The sequence below is a fragment of the Geotrypetes seraphini genome, chromosome 5 (assembly GCF_902459505.1).
Source record: "Geotrypetes seraphini chromosome 5, aGeoSer1.1, whole genome shotgun sequence".
NCBI classification, from domain to species: domain Eukaryota; kingdom Metazoa; phylum Chordata; class Amphibia; order Gymnophiona; family Dermophiidae; genus Geotrypetes; species Geotrypetes seraphini.
In genome coordinates, this window is record NC_047088.1 from 24,697,493 (window position 1) to 24,725,378 (window position 27,886).

The window sequence follows — 27,886 nt, forward strand, 5'->3', positions numbered from 1 at the left end:
AGACATAATTATACAGACTAATCATTTTTGTTCTATTAGTACAAACTGGAACAAATAGGTAAAGGGTAGAAATATATATATAAAAAAATTTATATATAAAAAAATTTATGTATAAAAAAAAAGAACATTTAAGGTTTGCACACAAGGATAGGGTCATTTGAGAGAGAATATAAAAATAATTGATTGAAAAGGCGTTAATTATTTTGAAATAGTTAAAAAAAAAGAAAAAACCTTGCACAAACCATGTCCTCTTTTAAATTCCAACAAGTTCTTGTTTCGCCTCACACGAGGCTGCGTCAGGGAATATAATGCAGCTCAAAACTCTGTTCTCATTCCATGCACTTCAGCACTAGAATGGCCGTTGCTTAAGAAGTCAAAAAATTACACTTCCGGGAGCACTTCCGGGGTCAACAGGCACCAATACAGGAAGACCAGTGATGGGTTTTTTCACCCTTTGATAAATTCATTTCAGTGGTGGTGGAGTTTTTTGCCTATGATAAGAAATGAAGCAGTATTGAATGTTTATCAAGTTTTGATTGTGGACTGCTGTTAATTTGAATTTTGAGGCTTTTTCTCCACCTTTTATGTGAAATGCTTATCAGGAGTGTTTAGCCCACCTCTGGCGAGTAATATATATAACTTCTGAATTTTTTGATTTAGTTATTGCTCTGTTTTTTTTTTCTCTTGCGAGAATAACATCTTACCCTCCAAATTCAATTTCATGCTATTTTCAGATCTCAAACATTTTCTGGGTTGATAGATTTCAAAAAGCTCCTGTAGTGCCCTATTTAGAAGAAACAGTTGAATATATTTTCATTTTCATGGCAATATTTTTTCTGGGTAAAATTTGCTGATATTGTATTTTGAACAGCTGGGAAAAAGAAGTCAAATGCTGTACTGTCTAGCATTTTTGACACAAGAACCGATAAAAACGTTCAAGGACATAGCTGTGTTTGGCTGTTGTAACAGAAATGATACAAGCAGGTAGCACCTTTTAGACTCACCAATTTATTTTGGTATGAGTTTTTGAGAACAAAAGGCCGATTCATCAGATAAATCCCAACTCCTGAGATTATTGTTGATTTATGATAATAGAATTAGACATCTATGTAGCCATTTACCAGAAAAAAAATATATAGTCGTACATCTGTGAGGCTGAGAGAACATTGTTGATTAAAGTTGGCCAATTTTGAATTCAGTGCAATAAAAGTCAGTAGCTGATCCCAAAACAGGAGTTGATGTCATTATGTCTCTTGCCAACCATCACTTTTTTGAACCAGTTGCCAAACAACCAGTCACAAGTTTAGCAAGAGCTCAAAGGCCAAGCTCTACTTGAATTTAATTTAGCAATCTATCTGACACTTTTTCAGCCTGTTCCTCAAGGCAGGTTACAATAAAATAGATAATTGGTTCATAACTTTCCTGCTCCATTTCTTAAAATTCCACACATTTCCCCCTGCTTTCTGACCTGTATTCCCCAGAATTTTTATAGTACCATGTTAAAAAAATAATAAGAGGGGGGGGGGGGGAATTAACAGAAAGTTGTGGTCAGAAAGTGCAGACAGAAAACAAGAGGCTGAGATTTTATGGGAGAGAGTGGCTATAAGAAGGAAGAAGAGTATGTGGGAGAACTACCGTATTTTCACCCATATACCGCGCATCCGTGTAAAACGCGCACACGGGTATAGCGCGCAGGGAACACAAATTTATGTAAAAAAATTTAATATAGCACGTACACGCGTATACCGCGCATGCTAAAACCTCCTCCCGCCTACTCCAAACCGGCATCCTCCCCCCCGCTCGCTTACCCGAGAGAGCATTTTTTTTTTTCATTCGAATCCGGCATTCCCCCTGCGAACCAGCATCCTCCCCCCCCTCCGCTCGTGTCACCCCCCCCTCCCCTGCGATCCTACATCCCCCCAGCACCGCAAAACATCTCTTACCCGATTGGGCACCGGCACCAGCACCAATGCACAGGATGTGCCAGTGCCAGTGCCCGAAGATCCTCCCTCGTTGGGTTGGGCTGGGCTGGGCTGGGCTGGGCGGTGCAGTGCGAGAGAGATCCTCCTTCTTCCTGCGCCGGGCTGGACTAGGCTTTGAGCATTTGTGCATGCTCAAAGCCTTCTGATCTCGCGGCGATTGGGTTGATGTGCTTGGGGAGATGTAGGATCGCGGGGGAGGGGGGTGACGTGAGCGGGGGGGAGGATGCCGGTTCGCAGGGGGGATGTCGGATCGGATTGAAAAAAAAAAGTTGTAAAACGCGCTCACACGTATAACGCACACGGTTATGCACGGTTTGTAAAAATCATGTATAACGCGCGCGTTATATGCGTGAAAATATGGTAAATATTAAATGCTCAAGAGTCTTGGTCAGGGAAGATCAAGGCTTGGCAAAGTCTCAAGGATGTTCTTCAGCACAGTACCAAAAAGCTGACCACGACTTCAGCACCATGGCTTGAAGAACTCATTCCACGACACCTGTGCCAAGCCCTCAATGAAAAGACCCTCAAGCATGTTGGTGCAGACCCTCCACACCAAAATCTAAGCATAAAAAAAAGATTCACAAGAATGTCCACGTTAATTTGGTACAGAAGAAGCCGGTGCTGATACTCCAAAGTTTGAAACGGAATCATGAGTCGGATTCTTTTTGTGCAGATGTTATATAAACCAATTGCTCAGAGTATTCTCAAGGTTCTAAGGGCCACAAAAGTATCACAGATAATCACAAGAAAAACAGGATGTTGTCATAATACAGTGGTCTCAAAATCAAACCCTTTGCAGGGCCACCTTTTGGATTTGTAGGTACTTGGAGGGCCTCAGAAAAAAATAATTAATGTCTTATTAAAGAAATGACAATTTTGCATGAGGTAAAACTCTTTATAGTTTATAAATCTTTCCTTTTGGCTAAGTTTTAATAATAATATTGTAATTTATAGCTAAAGAGACATATCAAGAGACTGTTTTAGTTTACTTTTGTGATTATGATAAACATACCAAGGGCCTCAAAATAGTACCTGGCCGGCCGCATGTGGCCCCCGGGCCGCGAGTTTGAGACCACTGTCATAATAGAAGAACATCTTCCAAAAGAGTTGTATTCAACCACTCATTCAGAAGTGAGTGTCTCACCAGCAAGGAAGCAAAGCAAGATTTCACCAAGGGTTCTAAGAAAAGAAGCAAATAAACCATTATGCTCTGTTCTGTTATGTTTAATATTATTTGTTATACCACCTATACCATATTACAGACCTCAGCGGTTTACATTCTAAATCATATCAAATACTGACCTAAGCGGGTTACATTCCAAGATACATCAAATAGCTAAGAAAAATCAATTCCCAAAGAGAGATGAAGAAAAAAAGAAGTGTACTGTAGATAAAGACAAAGAAATTGCATCAAGGCACAAACTAAGAAGCAGCAAACAAAAGAAAGAACAAAAATTAGACCACCCCTCAAAAGAAATAAAATGAATCAAATCCCATTCATTCTCCACAGTCTCATCCGAATTGGTTGCCCGATGTTTGTAAACTTCCACCGGCAGTTCTCAGCTGGGTTCCCAGCCATCTGCTGCCCACCGGAGGCCGAGGAGAGAAGGCAAGACATATTACCAGTCCACATCTCTTCCTACTCATCCTTCAGCATCTGCTCAAACTAGAAAGAATTCGATTTTGCAAAGGATTTTTCATCCTTTTGTTAGAACCATTTCATATTGTTTGGCTCAGATGTCCCAGTTGCTTTCGATTTACTGGGTGAGACTGTGCCAGTAGTGCAGGAGGTGAAATATCTGGGTGTTCTTGTTGACTCGGGGCTCACATTTCAAATGAAATACCAGCAGACATGATTTGGAGTTCCTTCCACAATTTAGAATGGAATAACTATATCAAGTTATATAACAAATACTCTAAATCATACTGTGTCCTGGACTCATGTCCCCCAGAAATTATGAAAGCAGCTCCATTAGACTTTAAACTATCTTTGTTAAATTATTTAACCAATAACCTAACCAATGGAAAATTCCTCACTAATAATGGTCATATCATAATAACCCCAATTCCAAAAAACCGCAAAGAATCATCAGCATCAGTAACCAAATATAGACCAGTAGCATCCATTCCATTCATTGTAAAAATCATGGAAGGATTGGTACACATTGTGGCCATCAGTCCAACCCAGGATAGGGGTTTATAGAAATCCTGATGGCTACACTAAATTATATACTTGCGTGTGACCCGGCCTGGAGTCACCCTGCAGGACTGGATTCTTAGTAGTCAAAAAAAAACACAATAAAGTCTCACCATTCAAGAAGTTTGAATAAATGGTTCATTTTACTCACTTTCTTCACAACAGGTAAGTAATGCCTTGAACTAGTCAGGAATATCAGCCAGTCCTCCTATACAGCATTCAAGAAAAAAGAAAACACAAAAACCAAAAAGGCCAAAAAGGGCAAAGCAATTGAAGCATACCAAATTAGCTTTAAACTTTTACTGTTCCACTGCTTCTTCAGTCTCACCCAAACTGGAGACCTTAGCTCCTTAGAGAGCTTACTCTAACTGCAGAAAAGCAGTCCTTTTACTCAGTCCTGAGACTGCAGTCCAATATTTGAATTTCCTTGGTTTCTAGTCTTTAGCAGAAAATAGGAAAGCCTCTGACAATCATTAATTATGGTTATCAGGAACAGGAGAGAGTAGCAGGTTTTGCCAAAATTGTAGGCCTTCAGACAGGCTTTCAAATTCCCTCCCGGATGGAAGCAAAACCTCTCCCCAAACTCTCTCTAAGCTTTCACTCAAACATCAGCATTCCAAAGGAAAAAAAAACAGCTCACAAACAGTTCAAAAACAAACACTCACTGCTTGTGGCTCAAAGTCCAGTTCACCAGCATTGGCTCTGGCAAGTTATCATCCCCAGTAGTACAGGTGTCTTGGCAATCCATGGGTTCATCAGCTTGAAACAATTCTCCTGACTGTTCAAGCTCCTCCAACTCCATAGGCTGAGGCCTGCTGTCCCTGCTTGGCTCAGCAGGGTCCCTAGGGAGGCAAGGCCTAAACTTCCTCCCTAGCTGGCTTCCTTTCCTGTTGTCAGGGACAGGTTTATATACCTTGGGACCCCGCCCTGCTGTGTCAGCCCTGGCAGTGTTCCAAGGGCCCCTTGGGCTCCCCCGGTGGTCAACAGGATTATTCAGCTCAGACCCAACCTGTTCCTTCCCAATTCCTCCCCGGGTTTTCTGTTTCACCTTCTTTCCCTCTGTCCTGACTGGGACCTGCGCTGGGAGAATGCCTGGCTGGTCACAACATCCAACTGATGGAATATCTTGACCAGTTCTCTCTTTTGCACGAAACTCGATCTGGTTTTAGGCCTTTGTTTAGCACTTAGACAGTAATTGTGACTATCCTGGATAATTTGCGCAATTTGACATGAGCTCTGCCTTTGACTTGATGGACCATGGGAAACTGTTACAATGCCTAGATGCAATTGGAATCAGAGGAGAGGTATTAAACTGGTTTTGAGGTTTCCTTATATCCCGCACCTACCAAGTCTGTTTTAATTATGATCTCTCTGATACATGGAGCAATTCATATGGCGTGCCACAGGGGTCACCATTATCCCCTCTGCTCTTCAATGTTTGCATGTCCTCATTGGGTGTGCAATTGTCCCAGCTGGAGATAAAACTATTCAGCTACGCTGATGACTTCACGATAATTATCCCATTCACTACCTCTATCTTAGAAGTCACCCCCAAAGCAACAGATGTACTAAATCGGATGGAGCAATGGATGACTGAGTTCAGACTAAAGCTAAACTCAGAGAAAACAAAATTTTTTATAGCATCGCCACACCCATTTGACACTAAAGCATCAATGTGCATCAATAACCTTAGTTATCCCATTCAACCCACTATGAAGGTATTGGGAGTAACACTGGACCAGAGTCTGACCTTGAAAGACCAGGTAGACTCCTTGATTAGAAAGATCTTTCTCACCCTCTGGAAGCTTAAATCCATTAGAGCTTACTTTGATGTCCCATCATTTAGAATTCTGGTACAATCCCTTATACTGAGTCAACTTGACTACTGTAACATCACCTATTTGGCACTCTCCCAGAAGAATATGTGGCGATTGCAACTGGTACAAAATGCAGCGGTTAGGCTACTTTGTGGACTGCAAAAGTTTGATCATGTAACACCTTCCTATCGACTTCTACACTGGCTGCCGATGGAGGCACGTGTGAAATTCAAGTTTGGTTGTTTTTGCTTCAAGGTACGGCTTAGCCCCTAAATATATAACAGACCTTTTCTCTTTCACAACCAACAGACTTAGGAGAAGCTCACATCCGAACTTTGTTTCTCCACCGGCTAGAGGCTGTAAATTTAAGTCATCACCAACATCTCTTCTCACATCAAGCAGCGTTATGGGGTAAAGATCTGGAACAACTGCTCATGCCTATAGGGAACTCAGGAAATGCCTAAAAACACATCTGTTCCTGAAGTACTTAGATAACTGACCTATACAATCTTAGTCCTCAACAAATGATCTTTAGAACTGTTATTCACTAACTCTGAACTATGTTTATTCCACTCAATCTATAATACCTTTTGATCATTGTAAACCGCATAGAACTTTGCGGTCCTGCAGTATATAAACTGTTGTTGTTATCATTATTATTATTTAAGGGGCAGGTACAGGCATTGTTTTTTCAACTTCATCCGGTAAATGGACTTAGCCCATATGTACAAATTAGCCCATATTTGCCCATTTGTTTAAATTAGTCCTGCAGACAATTGTTCTTTCAGTTCTTGATTACTGTCATTTGGTACTCCTGAGGGTACTGATGTCAGTGTTGTGTGTGCTCCAAGTAGCCCAAAATTCAGTGATCAGAACTCTGTTTAGGTTGGGGAGACGAGAACACGTGACAGAATATTATGTGAGTTTGTATTGGTTGAAGTTGATGGATAGGGTTCGCTTTAAGGTACTGCTAACCGTCTATATGTGCTTGCATAACTTGGCTCCTAAACATCTCGTTGAGAGCATTCTGCCACATGTTCCGTCTCGTCCACTTCGATCTGCAGAACAATTAGAGCTGCAAATTCCATCGGTAAAAGAGCTGAGGCTGTATTCCATTGCATAGGGCCTAGGGAATCGAACAATCTCCCTGAGTACATTCGTCGACAACAGAACATACAGAATTTTTTAAAAACTGCTAAAACGGCATCTTTTTTGCCAGATGAAATACAGGGTATAAAACTGTGTGGTTAATGAAGAAGAGATGATGACAGTGAGGTGCTGGTCGCCTACGTATTTATTTGTATCTTTTGCTCTGTTTTGTGGGTGTATTTATTGTCGATCTTGTATGTATTTTTGTACGTAATTTTGTATTTTTGTATGTAAGTTTGTCACCCGCCCTGGGTAAGGGCGGGATATAAATAAATAAACCAAATTAAACCAGATCAGGCACAAACTAAGGAAGCTTTGCAGAAACCTAGACAGCTTTGGGCAGGCATGGGGGCTGGACCCCCTCCCCCCCCCAAAAAAAAAAAGTTCTCAGTGCTAATGCTGAATGTGTTACCCTCCACTTACTGCCCATATGACTTCCTTGTCCTTTGCCTCACATCCAAGTAAGCAGGCAAATGACACTTATCTAAAAAGTCTCTACGTAAGCTACTTCAGATCACTACAGTTCAAGTATCACAAGAAATATCTACACATCAAATGGATTCTGCGTTTTCTTAGTTTTTCTGAGTCAGAAGGTAACCCCTCTCTTACTTTTCTAGGCAATCTCTAGAAATGGTGTGTGTGTGTGTTTTTTTAATCAGAAGATTCAGTAGATTTTCCTTATCTTTCAGAATTTTCAACAGGGTCGTCTTAACCATTTGGCAAACCAGACAATCGCCTATGGCAGCAGTTTTGGAGGGGCAGCAAAGAAAAGCTGAACTGAAGGAAAAACAATAGCCCTCAAATTCTATGTATAGCGTCATAAGTTGCACATGCAAATCGGTTCTCGCAGCCGATTTTAGCGTGTAACTTAATTGTTTAACAAGCAAATTGGCAATTAACACCTAATAACTAATGCTAATTGGCACTAATTAGAAGTTGTGTGCACAACTTAGCGCATTCTAAAAGTGGTGCGCATCACTTCTAGTGCGCAAATCTCAAAAGGGGCATGGCATGTTATCCTATGGACATGTTAGCGGTTAGTGCATGTGTTGATTTAGCGCGTGCTAAAACACTTAGTGCACCTTTGTAAAAGAGGGAGATTTTCAGTTCATAGTATTCCATGCTTCTACCGTCTCCTCCTCTTTTCCAATCCTTCTAATGAAGTACCTTTGTAGCACTGGCTCTGCCTAGCTCGTCAGGGTCGGAGCACCCACTACCAAGGCTCACAAAAAGATTATTTTTTTTTCTAAGGGGGGCAGTTCTTTCAGTTGATACTTGTCGAGCTTGGGTGCAGGCCAGAGTCGGGTAAACTCGGCAAGCTGGAGGATCACAATCGGAGCTGAATGCACAAAACTTTCTGATCATGTACTGACGGTCGCTCAACCAGTTTAACTAGTTCAGTGACCAATGGAATTTTCCTACCCGATTCTCAAAATAGCTCAATGCATGGGTTTCCCATGTGGTCATAAAACACCTTCTCAGTTCGCTTGCAGATAGAAAAACTGAAGAGGGAGCTATTCTCCACTGGTGAAGGGGAGGAGTTGAAAAAGTGCAAAGTTCACAACTAAAGGAGGACAGCTTCAGTACAGAATCCTATGTCTTTATATGTCTGAGGCTCCAGTTTCGCACCTCTGGAGGTGCATAGGGCGCCTAATGCTGGCTGGGGCGTGGTTTACCCCAGAAGTGACTTTAGACATACATAGGCGTCCTTACGCATCTCTGTAGGTTCAAATCAAAGGTAATCGCTACGAAGCAAGTTTATACAGAGACCTTTGGTCAGCGATTACCTTTGATTTGCACAGGTTTAATTTGATACCTTGCCAACCTGGGACCCCTGATGAAGGTGTGTTAACCAAAACACAGACCGTGTCAGGTCCCTTGGTTTGTCTAAAGGTGGTAACATTGACCGCATTTAATAATTAATATAATAAACATAGCTTGAAATTTGTATTTTTGGAGGATGATGTACAATATATAAAATCCATTTGTTTGTCCTTAGATGATAGATTTGATTTCCTATTTAAAATGCTGGCGACCATGATAATGTGGACTAGATCACGGTTGATTAATTACCTTATATATGTTTTAATGTTCTCTATATGGAGCTTTTGTGGATATTCATGAATATTTGTTATCAATGAATTATAACGAATAATCAAATAAAGAGGAAAAAAAAAAGAAAAAAAAAACATAGCTTGAATTTTGTATGTTTGTCTGCAGTTTTTCTTTGTTTTCTTCTGGCTGTTTCTACCCCACTGCAGATTCTGTTGGATTTTTTTTGTTTGTTTTGCTGTTCGACCTACGCATGATTGACACATGATTGATGGCCATTTCTTAGGTGGCCACCAATACCAGCACTGTTTATAGAATCCGGCCCATTTCCAGCAGTGACCTGGATTCCGTCTCTTCTACTGGGGGTTTAGGAAAATTTACGGAGATTTTTGGAGATTTCCATCCAAATTTATAGAATTTACAGAGATTTCCATCCAAATCTACCGAATTTCTGAGGATTCAGCAGCATCCTAGATGAATCTGACTTGAAAGAAGCTACTTTTGAATGTCTGAGCCAAACTACTCGTATCATCTGAACTGCAAGTGAATATCAAAAGGATCTTCTGCCAAAGAACTTATTTCAGTAAACAGTTCAAAACAACAGCTTTTGGAGTGGACTGACTTATTGAGAGAGTGGGAAGAATGGAATGAGACAGAAGAGGATCCCAGTCACTGTCCTGGCTCCAACCAAATAAATCTTGTTTATGTTATTCATCTTTTGGGTACACACTAGGCAACTTCCTAGTAAATAATAACCCCCAATAATAACAATAATAATAGTTTATTTTTATATATCAACAAACCATCAGTTCAAGGCAGTTCATAATAATAATGTACTGGGCATTAAAAGTACAAGGTCATACAGCAATGTTAAAAATGGAAATGACACAAATCTATGTAATACAACACTAAGCAAAAGAGATAGCAGCATCCTAAAACTTATTAAAAAATGGAATTCGGCTGATAATACAAATTCATCAAATAATCATTTAGAAACTTAAGGCTCCTTTTACTAAGGTGTGCTAGTGTTTGTAGCGCATGCAGGAAATTACCGTGCGCTCATTGCTAGCGTTAAGGTCTAGCGCGCGCGGCAATGTAGTACGCGCTAGCCCTAACGCGGCTTAGTAAAAGGAGCCCTTAAATGGATTACTAAAGGTTATAAATTAAAATCAATTCTATGTTTCATATTTTTTTAAATAGATAAGTTTTAAGATCTTTCCGAAATTGATAATAGGAAAGGGATAGAACAAGCTCCAATCCCGTATAGGGAGGAGCGAGGCCAAATCGGCCGAAGCCGGAGCGAATAGATAGGAGGGGGGGGAAGGGAGGAGGATAGGGAAACGCCAATCAGTGAGGGAGGGGGGGGGAGGGTGAGGAGATGAGGGGGAAGCGGAAGGGAGGTTGCTCCTTTTCCCGACGGCGGTCCAGGGAGATAGACGCGACTTCTTACCTGCTCAAAAATTTTTTCCTAGTACTCAGCATCACCCCCCCCCCCCCCCCGCGACTTCGTCTAACAGCACATCTCCAGCCATGGGGAGCGGAGGGGGGATCGCTGGAGACCATGGCAGTGTGCCTCATACTTTGCAGGATTGTCTCCCCACGTGCTTCGCCGGCTCACTCTGCGTGCACTCGCTCCTACGGGGTCACGCGCGGCGTGAGTCGCGTCGCACCCACCCCGACTCTCCCTTATTGAACCGCGGCCTGTCAGAGCCCGCCGAGACGCTCCCTCGGTTCCTGCGAGGTAAGAGCGTCTCAAAAGGGCCGCCGCACACGCCACGGGAGGGGGGGGGGTTGTGCGTCTCCGGAGGCCCAGCACCTTGTCGCCGGGGGGGGGAGGGGGAGTATGGCTGGGGAAATAAGAACGTTCAAACATGAATTCATGACTCCAGCCTGGAATGCCAAGGTCCTATCTAAAAATTTTTATAATGGCACGCTTGTACTGACGGAAAAGAGAACTAACCAGGTCTTCGAATGTTTTTTTAATATAATAATAATAAATGTATTCTTTTATACCGCCATTACCAAAGGTTATAGGCGGTTTACACCATAAGAAACTGGATAGTCAGCGAAATACATTCATACCATAGAGATAAAATCATTATAAAAAGTTAAAAATGTAATTGCAATCTTAAAAATACCCATTTTCCTACCCCCCACTCAAAGGTACTCAACGCATGAAGATGTATGACAACCTACTAGTGACGCAGGCAGCGAAACTAGACCTTTCCATCACTATCTTGCTGACAGCAACAAGCAACTACAAATCATTTCAAAAGGAAATCAAAACCCGGCTATTCAAAAAACACATCCAGCTATCCTAACTCTTCCCATGTCCTTCTCCCCCCTCAAAATAACTCCCCCCTCAAATTGATACTCATTTTGCATTTTCTCCTCAAAGTTTCAACTACGAAACCAGTCCCTAAATTGTTTATAATTCTATATCCGGCCAGTTGTCTCCTGATTTCAACCCATCTTGTAACCTCTCCTCTAAGCCTCAACTATGTAACCAGCCCCTAGTGTGTAATTTTTCCTGGAAATGTCCAGTTTTGTTCTGTTGTAATCCATCTAGAACTGCAAGGTACAGGCGGAATAGAAGTCACTAATGTAATGTAATGTAAATTTGTCAAACAAAGAAGACTTAACTAATTTTCGAAAAGCATAGTAAGACATGGCTTGATGAATACATTCATCAAGCCAGGATTGTAATTTACCTGCCTGAAACGCTAAGGTCCTGTCAAAAAAGGTCTTATATCTGACACCATTTGGCTTAGGATAGACAAATAAGTAAGAACTTCTTGTATTCCTTAATGGTCTATATAACTCAAAATGAGAAGACAGGTAAATTGGAGACTCTCTTTTTTAAAAAAAAAAAATATCTTTATTCATTTTTACATTATACAATCAAGTGTAAAAGAAATCAAGTCATACTGTACATTCTTCACTTGAAACTCTGCAATCATTTTATACCATAGACTATCTCCCCTCCTTCCCTTTTCATATATTACCCCTCATAATGTCATAAAACCCACTCATCCCCCTTCCCTCTACACATATTTAATGGGGATAAATACAATTATTTATTATAATACTCAATTAATGGTCCCCACACCACTTTAAATTTCTTATAATAACCTCTCTTAGTTGCCAATGTTTTTTCCATTTCATACACCTGACAAACCGAACTCCACCAAAAACAGTAATTCAATCATAGAAACATAGAATATGACGGCAGAAAAGGGCTGTAGCCCATCAAGTCTGCCCACGCTAATGACCCACCCCCAGACTTCACCCGGCTAGAGATCCCACATACATATCCCATTTCTTTTTGAAATCGAGCACGCTGCTGGCGTTAATCACCTGCAATGGAAGTTCATTCCAATGATCGACTACCCTTTCGGTGAAGAAATACTTCCTGGTGTCGCCATGAAATTGCCCACCTTTGATTTTCAGCGGATGACCTCTTGTGGTTGAAGGTCCTTTAAGAAAGAAGATATCATCTTCCACCTCAATGCGGCCCGTGATATATTTAAAGTCTCAATCATGTCCCCCCTCTCTCTACGTTCCTCGAGCGAGTATAGTTGCAGTTTATTCAGTCTTTCCTCATATGGGAGGTTCTTGAGTCCCGAGACCATCCTGGTGGTAATTCTCTGAACCGACTCGATTCTCCGCACATCTTTTTGATAATGTGGTCTCCAGAATTGAACACAATATTCAAGATGAGGTCTCACCATGGATCTGTACAGGGGCATTATGACTTCGGGCCTCCGGCTGACGAAACCTCTACGGATGCATCCCACCATTTGTCTAGCCTTGGATGCAGCTTTCTCCACCTGCTTGGCAGTTTTCATGTCTGCACTAATGATTACTCCCAAATCACGTTCTGCCCTAGTCCTAGCTAAGGTCTCACCATTCAGAGTGTAAGTTCTGCATGGGTTTTTGCTGCCAAGGTGCATGACCTTACATTTTTTGGCATTAAAGCCCAGCTGCCAAGTCGAGGACCAATGTTCCAATAAGAGCAGGTCCTGCTCCATACTGTCGGGTAAGGTGCTGTTATCTACTATGTTGCATAGTTTGGCGGCGTCGGCGAATAGTGTTATTTTACCTTGAAGCCCTTGAGTCAGGTCTCTTATGTATATTTTGAAAAGGATCGGTCCCAAGACCGATCCCTGTGGCACTCCACTGGTCACCTCCGATGTATTGGAGGGGGTACCGTTAACCACCACCCTCTGGATTCTACCGCTTAACCAGTCATTGACCCATGTCGTCAATATCACTCCCAATCCCATCAAAGTCATCTTGCTCAACAATCTGCGGTGCGGGACGCTATCAAAAGCTTTGCTGAAGTCCAAGTACACGACGTCTAGAGACTTCCCCATATCCAGTTTCCTTGTAACCCAGTCAAAGAAGCTGATCAGATTGGATTGACAGGACCTTCCCTTTGTGAATCCATGCTGCTGGGGATCCTGTAGATTCTCCTCGGTCAGGATCGTATCTAATTCTTGTTTAATAAGTTTTTCCATGAGTTTGCTCACTATTGAGGTGAGACTGACCGGTCTGTAATTCGCAGCCTCCGTTCTGCAATCTTTTTTGTGCAATGGAATGACGTTAGCTGTTTTCCAGTCCATGGGGACTTTTCCGGTACTTAGGGAAAGATTGAACAGCACAGATAGCGGTTCCGCCAGGACATCACACAACTCCCTAAGAATCCTGGGGTGTAGATTGTCCGGTCCCATGGCTTTGTTCACCTTGAGTTTTGATAGTTCACCATGGACGCTGCTGGGTATAAACTTGAAGTTTTGAAACGGGTCTTCTGAGGTTTGCCTTGCCTGCAGTTGTGGACCGGTCCCCAGCGCCTCACAAGTAAAGACTGAGCAAAAGTATTCATTTAGTAGTTTGGTTTTATCAGAATCCGTTTCTGCATAGGTCCCGTCTGTTTTCCTGAGACGTACTATCCCATCTGTGTTTCGTTTCCTGTCGCTAATGTATCTGAAGAAGGATTTATCCCCTTTTTTAATGTTTTTCGCTAGTTGTTCTTCTGTTTGAATCTTGGCCTCTCTGACTGCCGCTTTGACTGCTTTAGACCTGGTCAGATAGTCTTCTTTTGTCACCCTGTTTCCTGTATGCTTGTAGGAAATAAAAGCTTTTTTTTTTTCCTTGACAAGATCTGAGATCTCTGCAGAGAACCACTGGGCTTGTTCTTTCTCCGTCGTTTGCTTACTGTTTTTTATATAGCGGTTTGTTGCCTCATGCAAGGTGCATTTCAGGATTGACCACATAGCCTCTACATTATTGGTTTCAGCTTGGTTTTGTAGCGCCTGATGGACGAAGTCTCCCATGCGTTTTAAAGTCAGTGCCCCGAAAGTTGAGGACCTTTGTTGCTGTGTTTGATCTAGTGAAGCCTATCTTGATGTTGAACCATACCATGTTGTGGTCGCTGGAGGCTAGTGTATCGCCTACCGAAACTTCTGAAACGCTTTCTCCGTTGGTGAGTATCAGGTCCAGTGTCGCCTGATCTCTGGTGGGCTCCAGCACCATTTGTTTGAGTCGCGCCCCTTTTATGGAGGTTAAAAGCCTTCTGCTGCCACTGGTAGTAGCGGAAAGTGTCTTCCAATCAGCATCGGGCATATTGAAGTCCCCTAGCAGAACCGTTTGTCCCCGCGTAAAGTGATGTTCTCAATGTCTTTGATTAGTTCCATATCCCTGTCTTCCTGCTGTTTTGGGGGCCTGTATACTACACCCAGATACAAGCATTTTTCGTTTCCTCTGGCCAGGTTCACCCAGAGTGATTCCCCGGTGTAGTTGACATCTGTGATTCTGGTGACTTTGATGTTATCTCTAGTGTATAGTGCTACCCCACCCCCTATCCTTCCCTCTCTGTCCCGACGAAGTAAGTTGTATCCTGGTATAGCCATGTCCCCACCCATGTGAGTCTGTGAACCAAGTCTCAGATATCGCTATTACATCGAGGTCGGCGTTCGTTATCTCTGTCTCTAATTCTAGAATTTTATTGCCTAAGCTGTGTGCATTAACATACATAGCCCTCCATACTTTATGTTTGCTAAGACCCTGTGTAGAATTTCCCGCCTGAGTTTGAGTGGCTTTTGTATGATTGTTTTTACTGTGTGAACTTACCTCGGTTTCAGAAATGGAGTGTCGATTCACCTCTCCTGGAAAATTACTTACTGCGCTAGTACTGAGTGGGTACCCTCCCCCAAACTTACCTAGTTTAAAGCCCTTCGGAGGAGGTGGGCTAGTCGATGTCCGAAGACGTTCTTGCCTCTCCTTGTCAGGTGGAGTCCATCTGGTCCCTGCAGTCCCTTTAGTGCCTCTCCATGGTCCAGGAAGCCGAAGTTCATGTCCCTGCACCATTCATGTAGCCACTCGTTCGTCCTCTGGATACGCTCCTCCCTGGCTCTTCCTTGTCTCTTACAGGGAGGATCGAGGAGAAGACCACCTGCGCTCCCCATCTGCCTCAGCCTCTCACCCAGGGCTCCAAAGTCCTTAGGTATGTTTCTCTGGGGTGTTCCTGGCAGTGTCGTTCGTACCCACGTGAATAAGGTAGCATGGGGAAGTAGTCCTCGGGCCTGATGGTCTAGGCAGGTGGTCACGTCCCGGATCCTGGCCCCTGGCAGGCAGCAAACCTCTCTCGACTGCATATCCAGTCTGCAGATTGGTCCCTCGGTGCCCCTCAGCAGGGAGTCCCCAATGACCACTACTCTAACGCTTCTTTGAGGGGAGCTGATCAGTTGTCTCTGGAACTGGGACTGTCTGAATGTTGACCTCCTGTGCCTCGCTCGCGGGTCCTTCCTGTAGTATCTGGAATCTGTTCCTCAAGGTTATTAGTGGGGTCGATGTAGGGCTGCCCTGTGTGCAAGAGAAGGAGACAGGAGAAGAAAAAGAAGAAGGTCTTCCATGTTTTCTCGTGGAGGAGGATTACCAGCTGCCAGGAGTCAGCGTCCCCATCCCTCCTCCTGCACCCCAGTCGTTGGTGCCAAAGTTGTAGGTTTGGTCAGTTTGGGCGTCTCGAGGATGATCTTGCCTGGCTCCTGCTCGGTGATCTGGGACAGCTCCTGGATGACCTCGTCGATGAAGGCCTCGTCCTCCCTGATGCTCCTCAAGCGCTTCAACCTCCTCTCTTAGGCTCGTCAGCTCACGCAGTGTGTCTCCGTCTAGCTGGTCTGTCTCGTCCGTCTGTGTGGAGGCTGTAGTTGTCTGCTTGGGGGATGGGGATGGGGAGGGCCTCGGTCTGTGCAGAGACCTCTGCCCTCTGTCCTGGTTCTCCCTCTGTCTGCACGTGGGACCGAGGCCATCCCCTGGATCCCTTCTGTGACTGGGCTGCCGGTCTTGATTTTAGTCTTTCGCATTCCTCGTTCTTCCTGCCATTTCTAAGAAAAAAAATTTTTTTTTTTTAGATAGTTTGAAAGAGTGAGAGTGGAAGGGGTAGTTTGAGAGTGGGAGGGATAGAGAGACTGGTAGGGACTGCCTGATGTCTGGTATGAGAGGATTGTCTATTTTGTTTAATAGTTAGACCCTATAGTCTTTCCAATTATGTGTTATATGTTGGATGGCAACTCCTGTTAAAAATCATTAACAGTTTATTATTATTCCGATGAATATTTGATTTTTGGCCCTCATAGACATTCCAAACAAACTGTGTCATATGATAGATTTTGGAGACTCTCTTGATATTAACTTAAAGCAAATGCAAGAAAATTTAAATAGAACTCTTGCTTCCAACGCTAACCAATGCAATAAACGATAATATGGGTGAATATGGTCATTCTTCTTCAAACAAAATATCAGAAGGGAAATATGAAGGTGCTAGACCAAATAAAATCTTAAAACAGATACAACCGAATTTAAATAACACTCTGGATTCAAATGGCAACCAATGAAGCTTTTGATAATATAAGCTAATATGACATATGGACTAATTGCCGTGCCCATGCAGCTGCATATTACTTAGGAAGATCCAACCTTTTCTAGATGTTTCTACATGTTAAAAGAGCTACTCCATCCTGCACCGTCAGATGACATCACCCCCCACCTGTGTGACTGATTCATCCTTTGCTTTATAATCTTATGTAAAATTGTATCAACCAGCTAAGAACTATGGCTGTGTGCCAATTGAATTTGTATGCCTGTTTGATTTTTTACTGGGCTTGACTTATCTTTTAAATGACATGTCATGCATACAGGATATAGCATGTCAAATTGTTAGCCATCCTTGCTGGATCAGTGCTTAGAGAATGCAAAAAAATGATATGGTTTCCTGAACACATTACTAATACATTTCACATTCAGAAATAATTTTCTATAATTCAAGCTTTTTTGGCAAATTATGTAAAATACTTTCAGGTTTCCAGTGAGCTGCAAGCAGTTCTTAGAGGGTAAATGCACCAAACAGATGTAGCATTCATACGGAAAGACAGAGTAGAATTTTTGACCTACACCAAATAGCATCACTAAATACAATACTATACTTTTGAGATGAACTATTTCACTCTGATATAAATGTGTTCGAGACAAGAGAGCCTATGTAGTTAAAAACTCATTTTTCAAAGGTGCCCAACTTTGGGAGGTGAGCAGGTCAATCAGCCCCCTTTGAAGACTGATTTGGGCTGAGCGTCTACATTTTTCAATAGGTACCTAAATTGTATGCTTAAAAAGTAACTAACTATGGGGTAAACTTAAGTTGAGGGGGGGGGGAAAAACACTTCATACTGGGATCCTTTCACTATGCTGTGTTAAGATGCTAGCACATGCCTAAGGCAGCTTAAAATGGCATACCAAGGATGTGCTTAGGCAACCTATGGTAACTGGCGAATGCTAAAAAATGCTTTTAATTTCTTTAAGGGGTGTGTCGGGGGCAGAGGATAGGTGTTCTTGCGACCACACAGCTACAATACTATGTGCTAACCTATAATGAGGCCAGCTGAGGTGGAAGCCTCGGGCGGCACTTTGAAGAGAGCGGCATCACAAAGTGCTGACTTGAAAAAAAAATGATGCAGCGGTGGAGAGCAGGAACAAGGCAACACATGATGTATGCAGTGCTACTTTCTAGCTTTGGTGCTTTCGATTCACCTCCCCAGCTGCCTCACAGCGCCAAACACCCTCCCCAGATGTACCTCCGCTAGCTTTGCTGCAGTCACCAGGCGCTGGCAGTGATTCGCATTGCTGTTGGATGACGTCTCCTCTCTGCCGCATCCTGCCCCTGAGGCAAAAGGAAGTAACGTCAAATAAGGCAGGACGTAGCAAAGAGAAGGTGTCAGCCGGTGGCAGGCAGTGAATGCAAATCATTGCTGACGCCTGGTGACTGTTACAAAGCAAGCAGAGGTTTGAGAGAGAGGGGGAGAAGATATCGGACTGCCTGAGGTGGGGAAGTTTGAAAGAAAGATGCTTGCAGGGAGAGAAAGGAAAGGTTTCGGACCACAAGAGGAAGGAGGGATAGACTCAAGCAAAAGGAAAGATGCTGGATCTCAGATGAAGAGAAAGGAATGGGAGATGTAGAAGTTAGAATGGTGGGGGTAGAGGGGAAAGAGAGGAAGACATTTTGGCCTAAGGGACAATGGACAACAGGAGTCAGGAAGGGAGAGAGGGAGAAATGCTGGACAGCAGGAGGTAGGAAGGGAAACCAAGAGAGAGAGATGTTTGGGAAGAGAGGTTGAAGGAAAAGGAGGGAGAAATGCTGGACAACAGGAGGAAGGAAGGGAAGCAAGAAGGAGGGATCTATGAAGGGGGGTTGGGGGAGGGAGAAAAGTTGGACAACAGGAGGGCATGAAGAGAAGCCAGAGAAAGATGTTTGGGGTAGGAAAAGTAGGAGGAGAGATGTTGGTTAACACGAGGTAGAAAGGGGGAACCAGAGGGAGACATGGTTGGATAACAGTCAAGGAAGCAAGAGGGGTGAGATGTTTAAATCATGGAGGGGGGAAAAGGGAGGGAGAGATGCTACATAATGGAAAGGAAGGATGTTGAACATCTAGCATCTACTCCATCCCTCTTCTCCTAACCAGGAGGCAGAAAAAGAAGAGAGACAGGAATCTTGGAATTGAGGACTGGAGGGAAGAGAGTGATAGATGCTGGACAATCAAAGAGAGAAAAGAAAGGAGTGATATTTGACTCAAGGGAGGGGGAGAGGGAAATGTTGAACTGTAGGGGAGGATAACAGGGAAGAGAAAGAGATGCTGGGCCATGGGAGGTGACAAGATGAAAGAGAGATGGGACAGGGACATGTCAAGCTTTAAGGGTATGTGAAGGGAAGGAGAGAGAGGAAATGCTGGTCTACAAGAATGGAGCATGGGATAGGGAAAGGAGATGCCAAGAATGGTGGAAACCATGTTGAAAAGGCCAAGGGGGTTATCAAGGAGATGAATGCAGGGGGGGGGGAAGCAGTCCATCCTATGTGCAGCCCATAAGGGGTGCTCCCAAGGCTGGTAGAAGCAGTGCTCACAACTCGTTACTCTGCTGGCATCGGACCTTCCTCTCTGCTAGGTCCTGCTTTCACAGAAGCAGGAAGTTGGCAGACCCTGGCAGAGAGGAAGGCCCGACACTTGAAGAGCAGTGAGTTGTGAATGCTGTGCTGACGATGGAGGGTGACAAAGAAAGAGGGAGGGAGGAGAGGGGTAGAGAAATGCTGCATCCAATTGGGGGGAGGGGAGAAGGAAGACCAGAAAAGGGAGGGGAGAGGCAAGAGAGATGCCAGGCCAGGGAGAAGAGAGGAAGTGAGGAAAAGGGAGGAAAGAAACAAGATGCCAGACCATGGAGGGGGAGGTAGAGATGCCAGGGCATTGGGGGGAGGGAATGGAAGGAAAGGAGACAGAGATACCAGACCAGGGGGAATGGAAGAAGGAGGGAAAGGAAGGATTGGGGATGCCAGAGCCTAGAGGGGAAGGAAAAAATGGAAGGGATGGAGAGGAGAGAGATGCCAGGGCATGGGGAGAGAAGGAAAGGAGACAGAGATGCCAGACCATGGGGTTGGGTGAGAAGAAAGGAAGGAAAGGAGAAGAGGCAGATGCCAGAGCATGGGGGAGGGGTGGAGATAGAAAATGGAGAAGGGGTAAAGCTGAAATGAATTATGTACAAAGGAGAGAAGGGGCACGGGATAAACAGTTTATGAAAGGGTCATAGAAAGAAGAAAGATACCATATGGAAGTTGCAGAGAGAGAGAGGGCAGATGCTTTATGGAAAGAGACTGAGAAGAAGATGATTTAAAGCAGAAACAACAAAAGGTAAAAGAAAGGGTTAGAATAAAGTAGTATTGTAACTGTATTGATAACCATTTATAAATAAAATGGAAATAAGGTAATCTTTTTATTGGACTAATTTTAATACATGTTTTACTACTTTTAGAAACCAAAACCCCTTTCCTCAGATCAGGACAGAATACGGTAACAAGCAGTATACTGTACTGACCTGAAGAAGGAGGTTTTGGCCTCTGAATTCTAATTGAAAATAGATTGGTACAATAAAATGGAATTTTCTTATTTTCTATTTTTTTGTTTCTATTTTTTATTTCTATTTGTTAATTTGTAAAGTGATTATTTATCAGGTTTTTGGGTTGTTTTTTTTTCAAATTTACATCTGCTATCTTTAAATTTTGTTCACACTACTCAGGGAAATATTTATAACAAAAAGTCAGTCCAAATATATGTATGAAGTCAATACAAGACCTGACTATACTGGAACCTAGTGCTGAGAGAATGAAGATGCTTTATAAGGTATGCTCAGAGAAGTGAAACTCTGAAGAGGGGGTGAAAAACCTCTCTTATGGGTAAATAGTTTACCGTCCAGTCATTGCATAGGTAGTTCAACGTCACTCTCTGAGAACTAGTTAGTAAAATATGAAAAAATTCCTATTTCAATACTATATCAATGTGATGTAAATTCAAAAATTCTGATATGTGATATATCTCACTGGATCATAAGTATACTTGTCTTTTAGAAATAAACTTATGTCTCTAGGGGTCTCGACGTGGGCCCCGTTTCGTGGTCTGCTTCAGGAGACCCAACAATCTTTAAAGCACTCTGTAGGCTGTAATGAGCTGTAATAAGCTGTGAAGCATTTCATTGAGAAAATCGTTTGCAGGATCAATGAGATGATCGATTGCAGGAGGTATTCAAAGGTTGCTAATGGTCAGTATGCAACCTGCATACTGACCATTAGCACCGACAAGTGATTATTAGTATCCAATTATCAGTGCTAATTGGTTTGTTAATTAAATTATGTGTGCAAATTGGGTGCGTGCCCGAATTTGAACACACAATTTTGTACGCTCTATATAGAATCCATGGGATAAATCATTTGGTAAATGCAAAAAATGTAAACAGATTAATAAAAGGCTTATTGCTCATCTCACCATCCCCCCCACAATCCAGTTTGGCTCCTTTGTTCCCTGAATGGATTCCTACCTAATCCTACCTGGCCCACAACAAGCCACAAACTGGAGTGCACATTGTCCAACTTTTTACTTTACTAGTCCATCTGCTTAGCATATTCTACCTCTCACTATCCACAACATTCCCTCGCTCAAGGAATTTAAAGTTACCCTCAAGACATGGATATTCACTCAAGCCTTCTTACCCACGTAGCACAGGTATGTGGACACCCACCTAACATAGACATACAGATTACCACTGCCTCCAGGCCAACCATGCAGAGTCATTGTCCTCCTAATACCTGTCTCTTACTCCATGTTATATGGTGAACGAGTTGATACCCTCCTCTCCTAACGTCCTTTTTCCTTCATGTTGATTCCCTTCTTAGACTGTACCTCCAAAAGAAATCATGCCACAATCATAGCAATTTGTGCTCTCATGGTCAAGCTTCACATCCATAACCAATCCATTTCACTTCCCTCTTCACTGACAGCATAAACTTATCAACACAATGAAACATCGGCAGGGGCGATGCCCATTCCCTCCTGCTAATGTAGCCACCTCTTCAAAATGGTGGCCTTTCCTCCTCCCAGTGCATCTTGGGATACACTGGGAGGCTTAGGGCCTTAGGCCCCTCTCAGTGCATCCCAAGGTGCATTGGGAGGGGGAAGGGCCACCATTTTGAAGAGGCGGCTACATCAGCAGGAGGGAGTAGGCATCCCCCCTGCCGATGTTTACATCCAAATGTTAGGGGGTGTGAGAAGGGATGTGTGGGGTATGTGTGTTCTTTTTCTACTTTATTGAACAGTATTTAGATTGTAAGCAGCTTAAACCTGTTAGGTACAGAAATTTCAATATAGCAAATGTTAAATAAATAAAAATAACTAATCAACTGAGTGCACACCAAAAAATACACAGCCCTAATGCTTTGATTTGACTTTTCCAGGGCTTAAAAATATTCCAATTAAACTGTGGTTTATTTCTACCATAACAAAGAGACAAATTGGAAAGAAAATGTATTGTCCCTAGCTGGAAGGAAACACTACAAAGAATGATAAAGAATGTAGCATGTTATAAATATATTTTAAAGCTTAATATATTAAGTCCATTCAATATAGATGCATATAGAATAATGAGTTTTTATGAGTCATTGTGTAGAGAAATTCTGGGTAAGATGTAAAATTATGCAGAATGCAGGAAAGTAAAAGGATCCAAACAGAAGTCTGTGAGTGGGCATCTATGAAAGATGGCAAACAAAATGACTTACCAGTGACTGGCAAAGATAATGCAGAGATAATGATGATTTGGATGATCTGTCACATAAATTGGTGGCTCATAAATTATGAGGAACATTAAACAGTAAAAGACTTGAAAGAGAAGTCAGTGTGAAATGAGAAATGAAATAAATTAACAACAGAGTAGAGGAATGGAAAGGCAACGCGGGGAATGGTGATGAGACCTCTTTACGAGAAGCTTTTCATAAAATATATGAAATAAAGCAGGTAAAACCCAAAAAAAAAAAGCAAGCGATCATTTTTATAGCTTCCAATTTACATAAACGAGAATGAAAAATATTGTTTAAATAAGGTAAAAAAAAACATGAGGATAAAAATGGAATGGTAGAAAGCAAAATTAGAATAGAAACACCCTGAAGGGTTGATGTTAATAAGGATTGTTAGAAATAGGCATTGAGTTTCAGTGCACAGTTTCCAAATGCATGCATAAAAAACAGCGCCATGCAGTATTTATTTATTTATTTATTCATTCATTCATTCATTCAATTTTACATACCGTTCTCCTAGGGGAGCTCAGAACCTTTTACATGAATTTATTCAGGTACTCAGGCATTTTTCTCTGTCTCTTCTGGTGGGCTCACAATCTTATCTAATGTACCTGGGGCAATGGGGGGGGGGGATTAAGTAACATAGTAGATGACGGTAGATAAAGACCCAATGGTCCATCAGTCTGCCCAACCTGATTCAATTTAAATTTTTTTTATTTTTTTTCTTCTTAGCTATTTCTGGGCAAGAATCCAAAGCTTTACCCTGTACTGTGCATTTTGCATCAACCAAAGTCTTAATATAATCTTTTTAGGTAACCCCAAATAAATTATATTGCAGTAGTCTAAAGGGGTCACAGTGTGAATATGAGAAAGCTCTGAGGGCCACCATAAGATTTCAAGCTTACACATACACATATTACTAATTTAACACATTTACAAGATTTGAAGATCATTTTAGCCAATTGCTTGAGGGCCACTATGAAGGACTTCAGGAGCAATATGTGGCACTGGAGACTACTTACTTATTTACATTACATTAGGGACTTCTATTCCGCCTATACCTTGCAGTTCAAGGCGGATTACAAAAGAGCTAACTGGACATTTACAGTGAAGTTACAACAGTTTTGGGTTTTGTTTTGTTTTTTGTTACAAGGGAGGAGAGGTAGCTGGATTAATTCTGGAAGAACTTGCAAATTGGATATTAAATTGACTGTACGTTACTGTGTGATATAACAAATAGATTACAGTTAGAGTACAAATAAGATTACGTTACATTTCAGGGATCTGAATACTTGGTTGGTGTTTTGGGGAGGAAGAGATTATTTAAGTGGAGGTTTTGGGGGAGAATTTATCTAGGAGGAGGGGGAACGGTTGGGTTAAGATATCTGGATAAATTTTTTGAAAAGTAGAGTTTTGATTTCTTTTCGAAAGTTTTGAAGTCGCCCGTTGCCGTCAACAGGTTGGAGATGAGTGGTTAAGTTTTGCTGCTTGCGTCGCCAGAAGGTTATCAAACATCTTTTTGCGCTGAGTGCCCTTAAGTGGAGGGGAAGGCAAAAGGATTCGGAGTTCTTCTTTGTCTTGAGGTGAGGATCTGGTTTAGGCGGTTGTTTAGATAGGGGGGGCGGAGCCGTTTAATGCTTTGAATAATATACAGTAGAATTTGAATTGAATTTGTGCTTGCATAGGTAGCCAGTGAGAGTCTAAGAAGGCAGTTGTAATATGATCATATTTTCTCAGGAGTAGATCAGTCTGAGGGCAGTGTTTTGTATAGTCTGAAGTTGTTTTATCATGTTGGCAGGACAAGGTAGATAGAGAAAATTGCAATAGTCCAGTAGACCTAAGACTAGGGATTGGACCATTAGCCTGAATTGTGCTGGGTCGAAGAATTTTCTTATTTTACGTAGATTTCTCATAATTAAAAAAGCTTTCTGGGATGTTTTATTGATTTGGGACTGCATTGTGCAGCATCTGTCTATCATTACTCCTAGGAGTTTGAGTTCGGGCTGTATTGGGTATTTGGTTGTTTTTAAATTTTCAGTTCTGTATAATGGTGGGAGTTTTGGCCTTGTCGAGTCAGAAGGAATTTTGTTTTATCTGAGTTTAGAAAACATATTATCCGCTTATCTCCTAAATGGCTTATAAGTAAACTGTACAGTAAAGGTCGAAATTTACAATACATTTTACATCACATTACAAAGCTTGCATAGTAAAATGGTAAAAAAAATAAACATTGTCTAACATTTTTGTTGGAAGCAAAGAGAGAGCTAAAAAGCTAAGATTTAAAAATGCACCTTAAGTAATTTCAAAATAGGATTACATTGTTACAAAAACATATTGCTCCGGACAGTCCATTCCAAAGCGCCAGACCTGCAATTGACAACCAAGACTTTCTAGTGGAGACATACCTAATTTCGTCTCTCATTCTTGCATCCAACAGCATCCTATTTTCCAATCTCAAAAACTCTACTAGTTTTATATATTTTCATGCATTTGGTCAGATAGTCTGGTAGAGTATCATCTGTCCCTTGATGGATTGTTTTCAAAATCTTAAACTTTACCCGCTAACAGACTGGCAACCAATGTAATTTCTTTTAAAATTGGTTGTAATGTATCTAAAATATCGGCACATCAAACATTTATGGGCTTAGTGCAGTGTTTTTCAACCTTTTTACACCACATCAGTCCGTGGACTGGTGGTTGAAGAACACTGGGCTAAGTCAGTGGGCCAGATCCCAGCCCATCTCTACCCAATCTCCACCCCAGACCCCCGCCCCCCATAATAGCACTAATTGCACCTTGCACATCCTGTGCCTCAATCTGGAAGCCTTCCCTCTGACATTGCAACGTCAGAGAGAAGGCTTCCGGTTCAGGCGCAGGATGCCCATAGGAGCCACTGCCCGTGGCTTTGTGCACTGTAATCAGTGAGGAAGAGGGAGCTGGCTCGAACATAACGCTGCATCGATCGCAACGTGGACCGGCGGTTGAAGTATACTGTTTTGGGCCTGATGCACATTGCTGGCCCTGTGGTACCGGCAGGAAATTTCTGTGGACCGGCACTGGTCCATGGACCGGTGGATGAAGAACACTGGGCTAGTATATTAATGTCTTGTGTGGTAAACTTTTTCTATGCAGAGGGGCACCTATTTGAGAGCAGAACCTTGTTTGTGATGTATGCTGGAGGCTGAAGAGTAAGCACTCAGTAAAAAGAAACTAATGAAGAAAAGCAGGGTCCGGCCCAGAAGGGGCAAGCTGACCCCCATTCATGGCCCTGGCAAAGAGATGTGTGAATTGTTTATAAGTGCAGAGGTGGTGAAGACACTGAACCAGGAAACAATGTTTTCTTATAGTAAATGGAGCATGCCATCTGGGACTGACCACATATGAACTATGGAGATTGGAACTTTTTTTTGGTCTGGTGAACTCTGGGGAGGGTAAATTTTAAGACAAGTAACAATGGCTACTATATTACAGAGAGCCTCTTCCAAAGCCCTGGTGGACCCCAGGTAAACACTCCATCTATTCCATACTACAGGGCTGTGATGTGTTCATGTATGTTGAAATGAGGGCAGAAAAATTGATAGCCCATAGTATGGGCCTGAAGTTCACAGTGCTCCAAGGATAAGACTGGGCCAAGCTAAAGAGACTGACTAGGATGCAAATAGGAGAGGCACCTTGAACTTCAAATTGCTGCTAAGGTAGAGTAGTGCTTCTCAACTCAGTCCTCAGGTCACACCTGGCCAGTTAGGTTTTCAGGATATCCACAATGAACATCTTGTACAGAAAGTGCAATTAAGAAAACATATTTAAATTACTTTCCATCCAGAAAATAAATCAAACTATAGTAGGAAATATCTCTCTACTTAATCACACACTAGTCCTCAAAATTAGGATCCAAGATTTAAGAATAGGAGTGGTTAAAGTATAAAATAACAACCAAGAAATCGCATTATCTGATACTGAAATAGAGCTAAATTATTACTTGAACACAGATCATTTTCAAGGCGCTTCATGGAAAGGAAAGGAAGGAGAGATTTGCATGTTTTTTCTCCTTCTATAGTAGATTGTTCTCATATATATATTCATACCACCAGGAGAGATTTGGAGAGGAGGAATGGGCTGCAAGGCGCTGAGGCATTTTCCTTTGGCAGTGGTAGAGCAAAGAAAATTATTTTTATGCCTCTTTCTTAGCTGGAGCAAGTTGTAGTGCTTATAAGAAACACAGAAGCCCTTCTGATCCTGTGTCAACCATAAAGATTGCCCTTCGTGATATCAGAATTGACAAGCACAGTTGAGTTTCAGTGCATTGTGATCACTGTAGACTCTGCTGTCCCGCTATTGGTCCACTTCTACCAAATTATAGCAAACAAATAGGTTAAAATCTTCAGTAATGAGGGTGTCCTGAGACGGATTCTCACCATTAGTAAAAGTGACTTTATGTACTGGCTAGTGAAAAGCATCTATTGAATGTTGGGATTAAAAACTCCTTAACTGTATCCATGGCATCCTATCTTGTCTGTTTAGATTGTAAGCTCCTTCGAACTGGGACTGTCTTCTTCGTGACTCTGTACAAGCGCCGCATGAGGCTGGTAGCACTATATAAATAACTAGTTGATGCCCCGGCGTTGCACGGGTATTTAATTATAGCAATAACACTGTAAATGGATTCAATAAAGATACTTTATAGTGGTGAATGAAAGTATTTTTTACAGCTTAATAAAAAGTACAATATTCAAATTATAATGTGAAATATTTGACAAAATGAATACTATACAACTAACGCAAAACGTGATTATAAACAACATTTTTAGTTTCACCTCCTGGAGCAAGAACATATAAATTCTTGGGTGAACCCACCCTTGAGCAAGCAACATAGAGTTGTCCATGGGAAAAACAGGGGGGATCTTAAATCCACTCCACAGTATGTAATAGTCTGTCCCTGTGATTTGTTGATTGTGATAGAGAATGCAAGTCTCACTGGAATTTGGCAATCTCTTAAACTGAAAAGGAAGATATGTTGGAATAAGTGGCATCC

The 27,886-nt window shown here is 42.2% G+C and overlaps 1 protein-coding gene across 1 annotated transcript in view; it reads left to right on the forward strand.

Annotated features, from left to right (window-relative positions):
• Positions 1–27,886, forward strand: part of TENM1 (teneurin transmembrane protein 1) — a 698,125-nt gene that overhangs the window by 404,953 nt on the left and 265,286 nt on the right. The window lies entirely within an intron of this gene.